We start from the raw sequence: 6114 nt of genomic DNA on the forward strand, positions 1-6114 counted from the left end.
AGCCCATCTGGCCCCAAAGCCTCTGCTCTTTGAAACTTAGAAACTGTGCTGTTTTCACTCACCCTTGTGAGTGGTACAGGAGGAGAATGCTCTGCCTCCAAATGTCTCCCCCACTCAGCAAGCATTGTGCCCTGTCCCATGCAAGCTTTGGGACTATCGTCATCAAGAGGACCCACTGAATTTCCTAGGGCTGGAACTAGGGTGAGACCAGAGAGGCCGACCTTGCATGTATGACCCTGAGAATGAGTGCCTTCTTAATTTGGCACCCTACCAGTCTCAGTCACCTCTTCCTAGTCCCAGCACTGGATTCTCTTAAGGATCTCCTTAAAAAGTACTATTTAAGGATGTATAAAATTATCTCCTTTCTATAAACTTATTTCAACCTTGCACCAGTCCTGTGTATCTGCATAGAGAGATTCTTGAATGGTATTTATATTGAGGATGGTTATTTCTGGGTTGAGTGTTTGAGGGGTATCCTGGTTTAGGTTCCCTGACACAAGGGCAATGAGCAGATAGTTTATTTGGGACTGGTTTCTAGAGACCAAGGAAAATGAAACAGTCAAGGAGGGAAAGCCAATATAAAGATGCTATCCAGTTGGGCATTACCATAAGAAGTTGGTAGTCTATCTGGCCACATTCTCCTGAGGAAATATACAGAGGTAACTCAGTATTATTTCTCTCCCCCAGGGATCAACTTGGAGAGGTTTTTACCTGCTGGCTTTCATCCCCATTGGTTGAGGTTTGCTACACTTCAAGGTTGCGCACGAGTGATTACCAAGCAGGATCCACTGACATCCCATGCCATGTCAGGTGTGCATGCCTTGAGCCAAGGAGCTGCCAATGGAGGGAGGTCAAAGCCTGCACAAAAGCATCTGCCATAGCCAAGGCTGGAATAAGGGCTGAGACAGAGAGACTATGAAGTGTTCAGTACGGAGTGATTTTTTTCACTTTCTTATATCATACTTTTTAATTTGCTGGAATGTTCTATAATAGGTATGTGTTACATTTACAAAGATAAATGGTCAGGATTCTTTTTCCGAATAAATATCTATTTGCAATGGAGGAGTCCTTTGCCAGGCACTCCACAAACCACATCTAGTTCATTTCTACATTGTAAATGACCTGTAGACCAACTGTGTGACAGGCCTGAGGACTGTGCCCCAGGCTTGTAGGTGGTGGAAAGACCTTCTGTGGACTTCCATGGGATACAACCTTGATTCTTGGTTCCTTGTGTATTAGTGCTCTTCCCCACACACACACACTCAGGGCCAATTCCCGTGGCTTTAAATAAAATTTAAATCTGCCAACAATTCCTAAATTTGTATTTCCACCCAGACCTCTCCTCCGAGCTCCAGATTCTGTATATACAACTGCTTGCCTGACACTTTCATTTGACATATCAAAGGCATCTCAAAATTAATACGTTCAATAATAAACTCCTGAGTTTCTTCACAGAACTGTTCCTCTCTTGATCAACTCTGTTGTTATGGCTGAATTGTGAAGTCCTAACCCTAGAACCTCAGAGTGTGATCTTATTTGGAGAAAGATTCTTTAAAGAAGTAATTAAGTTGAAGTGAGGGCATAAGGCTGGGCCTCAATCCAATATGACTGGTGTCCTTATAAGAAGAGGACGATGTGAAGACACAGGGAGAAGCCAGCCCTCTCCAAGGCGAGGACAGAGGTATGGAACAGAGGCTTCCCCTCTGACCCTCAGAAGGCACCAACCCTGCCAACGCCTTGATCTCAGACTTCTAGTCTCCAGAACTGTGAGAAAATTAATTTCTATTGCTTAAGCCACGCAGTCTGTGGTACCTTGCGACACCAGCCCTCACAAACTAATACACCATATAAACAATTCGTACCGCCTCACCAACCTCTAAAAGCCAGCAATCTGGAAGTCAGTCCTGAGACACCTCGTTCATCCCCGCATTCAACTCATAGCCAAGTCTGTGTATCAGCCTATAAAATACATCTTAATCTGTCCACTTCTCTCTACCTCCATTGTCACCACCTGTCCCAAGCCACCACATCTATTGACTGGGACCTCCTCAGCTGTCTGCTAACCAGGTCTGGTTCCTGTTAGTCCCCTGTAGCACATTAGGTATGAACTTGCGAGTGGAAACTCGCCGTTGCCTAACACTGGCTAAGCAGGATGGGGTGGTTAGGGGTAGGTGGTGAAGAGGCAGAGGTCATAACTCCTGACAGGTCCTTCCTGAGACAGCTACTGAGTTGGCCCCTGACTTCTGACCTACTCTGCCCTATTCAGGTTTATCCTGACCCTCTGTAGCTGTCTCAGTCTTTAAGCTTGACATCATAGTGCAGACTTCAGACTCAGAGCCTTCTAGGCCTGTGTACCCAGCTTGGTTCTTCCTTGCCCATCTGCCCACCTGGGTGTCCCCTACTGCCCTTGTTCTGCTCAGACCCTCAGCACTTGAAGGCTTCCAGCTTCTCTGCTGCCAACCCTTCAGTTCAGGGATCCTGGGCCTGAGCCTGCCCCCTCAGGCTACTCCTGAAGTGCAGCTCCTCAGTCGATGCCAGGTACACCCTTGCTTTGATGGTTCCTCAGCACCTACAGAAGAAAGTCCCGTCCCCCACCCCTGCAACATGTTACACAACTGCCTGGTCCCGCTTACCTCTCCAGACTGCTCTTTTATACTCTCCACCCCGCCCCCCACTCCTCTCCTGAGCACTCCAGCAATCTACTTGTCTCTCAGATAGGCCACTCCATCTTACATGTTTTGCTTCTGCCTCAAATGCTTTCCCCCCACTTTTACTCCTGGTTACTCCAACTTCTTCTTTGAGACTCTGATCGGATGACCACGTGCCTCCACAATCCAGTTTCTCACCCTTTCACACCTATCAACTCTAGATGCCCCCTCCTCCTGCTCCTGTATTTCCTTCTCTCCCTGCATTTCACCCATTATATATTATTTGTCTTATTTTTCCATCTTCATCACTGAACCTCAAGCTCTTTGAGGACACAAACCACCTTTTACTGACTTCTGTGCCCTCAGGCTCTGCATAATTGCTCACACAGAGCAGGTGTCAAATAAGGGTTTGTTGAGCCAAACTGGCCTGATTCCCATCCCCACTGCACCCTGGGTCCCAGGCACCAGCCCACAGCCGGGCTGTGGCTAAAAGCCACGTTTTGCCCTCCCCACAGCCGGGGATCTGGCTGCTGCATTTTCTGAACTGAGTCACATGGTAGAAGCTCTAAATGAAGTACACAGGTAGCGGGGCCTAGACGGCTTTTTTAAGTTTCTCAAGGAAAAGAAAATTGTGAAATGCCCCACCGGGGCCATGAAGCAATCTCTCTGAGTCCAGACTTGCGCCCAAAGCCAGCTGCTTGGGCCAGGAGATAACGGGGCCTCATGCTGAGCTGCCACCAGCTGACTCAGAAAAGTAACAAATTGACAACATTTAGGAAGAAGATTCCTCATTTCCAATAGTATCATCTATACCCTGTGGCATAAAGCACCTCCTGCCTTATTAACGTCTTTTACATTTTTTAGTGCTGAATCCAAGGTGAAAGGGAGGCGGGGGAGAGGGTAGGGCTGTATCAGAGTCCTTTAGGAACCAGGAAAATGCCATGGCAGAGATGAATTGTGGACCTAGAAATAGCATTTTTTGGATGAAATGTATAATGTTCACTCCTTTTCAAAAAAAATGTTTAATACAGCCCAAATGACATCATATCAGGTCAGACAGAGCAGAAGGAAAGAAGAAAAATACCAAGCATAAGAAGAAATTAGTACAGACAGGAGCTTCCTAAAATGGATTCCATACTGCACACGTTGAAGACCAGAAAGAAAAATCTTCTTCAAAAAAAGCATCTCCCCTTACTACAGTTAAATACCAGCTGAACTCATTTAGGTTCTTTAACTATCTGCTGCACTTCAAATGCTAACACCAAAACATGAAGGCAAATAACATTTAGCTAGTCTAGTCAGGCTCGCTTTCAGGGATACTTGTGAAGTTGGGGAATTTCTTATAGTATTCACCAAGTCTAGTATAATTCACCCACACAGAACCCTCCAAGTACCCACTAAAGCTTCTTCATTGCCCAGGACTTCTGGTTCCTGTGTTCCCCACTGCCTGAAAACATAAACAGTCCTAAGTGTCAGTGAATCATGCTATTCTAGAGACTAAGTTGTACCCATTAGTATTCTCATGCCTGCAAATAACTGAAACCCACTCAATCTAGCTTAACCAGACAAAGGGGGGAGAAGTTTGTTTATTTTAAGGCCACTAAACTGTCTTACAGAATCCAAGAGGAAGAATGCAGCCTTTCTCAAGAAAGAAATGGAAGGTGGAACTAGAAAGCCATCATGATTTTGAGTCCATCCCTTGGCTCTGATTCTCTCTGCACATCTGCCTCACAGTCCTGTCTCTGCAGACTGGCATTTCCTGATCCTCAGCCCATGGGACAAACTGCATAACCCACAGTTCCTGAGGCACCATGTTTCAGCTACACTAGGGAACTAAATAACTGGCTATCCCTCAAGTTTAATTCCAAATTCCTGGAGGAGGGAATGACTATCCCATCTTGGCATGGTACCGTCTCTGTCCCAATCAGCTGTGGCTAAGGAGATACAAGCTGCAGTGCAAACAGGGTTGCTCTGGGCTTAGCCAGAGCACCTGGGAACAGTTCTCATAGTAGCAGGTGTTTGTTTGCTGTCCAAGGTCCTGAACCAACACTATGGTGCACTACTGTGTTTCTCCTAACCCTAACACAGTGTTGAATCCTGTCCAACCTTTCCCAGGAAATCAGAACCAAGTGAGGAAGGAGAAGGCATTAGGAGAAAGGGATGAAAGTGGTAGAGGTAGATAGATAGATAGAGAAGCAGTATGGCATCAGAGATCGCCAAGGAACTGTTTATCAGATTTTAAGTCCCAGGAGCACTTCCATGTTTTATCACCTCTTATCTCTCTGAAAATACCTCATATAATATTATCTCTTACCTCTCTGAGGATATTTAATTATAGGGGTTGTTTTGTTTTTGTTTTGTATTTTTCTTCTCCCTTTCTCATTTATGTTTCTTCAGAGTTACTTTTTCTTGTTTACCTGTTTGGTCACTAACTCTCCTACGGGAGACTCTTTTTGAATGCATGATGGTGTTTGTTCTCTATCTAAAAGTGAGGTCTTAGGAGGCCTGTGTGCCTGGGTGGGGCTTGTTGGCTGGTGGGCTTTACAGCAGGAAATCAGGGGATGATCCAGCCCCTGATTTGTATGAGGGCTTCCAAATACCAACGTCTAAAGGTCTGTTCTCTTTTGTATTCTTTGTCCTTGAGGGCTTATACCTTTTTTATTCCTTCCATTATCTCAGTGAGTCTTGAGTAGGGGAAAGAAATACATGCCTGGATTCAATCTACCACCTTGAGCTGGACATCCTCTGTTACATTTCTGACAATTAATGTTCTTTCTGGGAAATTAGAGGTTCATGTGCCTTCTGCAGCTCCCCAATACTGGTGTTTATGCTTGCTGGTGAATCAACCCTTGGAAGCAAAGAATATCCCCTGATCTTTTCTTCCTTTGCCTCTGCAGCTATCTTACTGGATAGAACCTACTTGGGGTTCTTACTGGTTTCTCTGATTCCTTGAATGCACAGCACAGTCAGCATATGTGGGAGTTCACCCATCACCTCCTCCTTCTTGCTTTGGCTGAAGCAGCAGGGACCTCTTTGCCAGAACCTGCTCTTACCTGTACATTTCCATGGTTCTCACAGCCCTGCCTAGCACAACCAGTCTTCCAGTGATGATCTTCTGTCTGTTGCACCTCAAAACAAACAACTCCAGTGTGGCTCTGGGCCTGTCATGCCTTATAAAGCCCTTCCTTGTGCCCACCCAGAACCTGGCACTGACCTCAGGGGAGTAGCATGATTTCAGGGGGAATGCATCTGCTTTAAGATAATTTTAGGTTATGTCCCAGCTTTGACACTAACTTTATCAAAGACTCAATCTCTCTGAGATTTAATTTCTTCATATGTGAAGTGGGGATAATATTAGTATAGCAGAATAATGTTTTATAGTATTAGCTGACATGCTGCTGTATAGCCACTGTCCTGCCCAGGCTCTGCAACCAAGGGGAGGACATCCACTGATGTAGTAACAATT

The sequence above is a fragment of the Cynocephalus volans genome, chromosome 11, assembly GCF_027409185.1.
Source record: "Cynocephalus volans isolate mCynVol1 chromosome 11, mCynVol1.pri, whole genome shotgun sequence".
NCBI classification, from domain to species: Eukaryota; Metazoa; Chordata; class Mammalia; order Dermoptera; family Cynocephalidae; genus Cynocephalus; species Cynocephalus volans.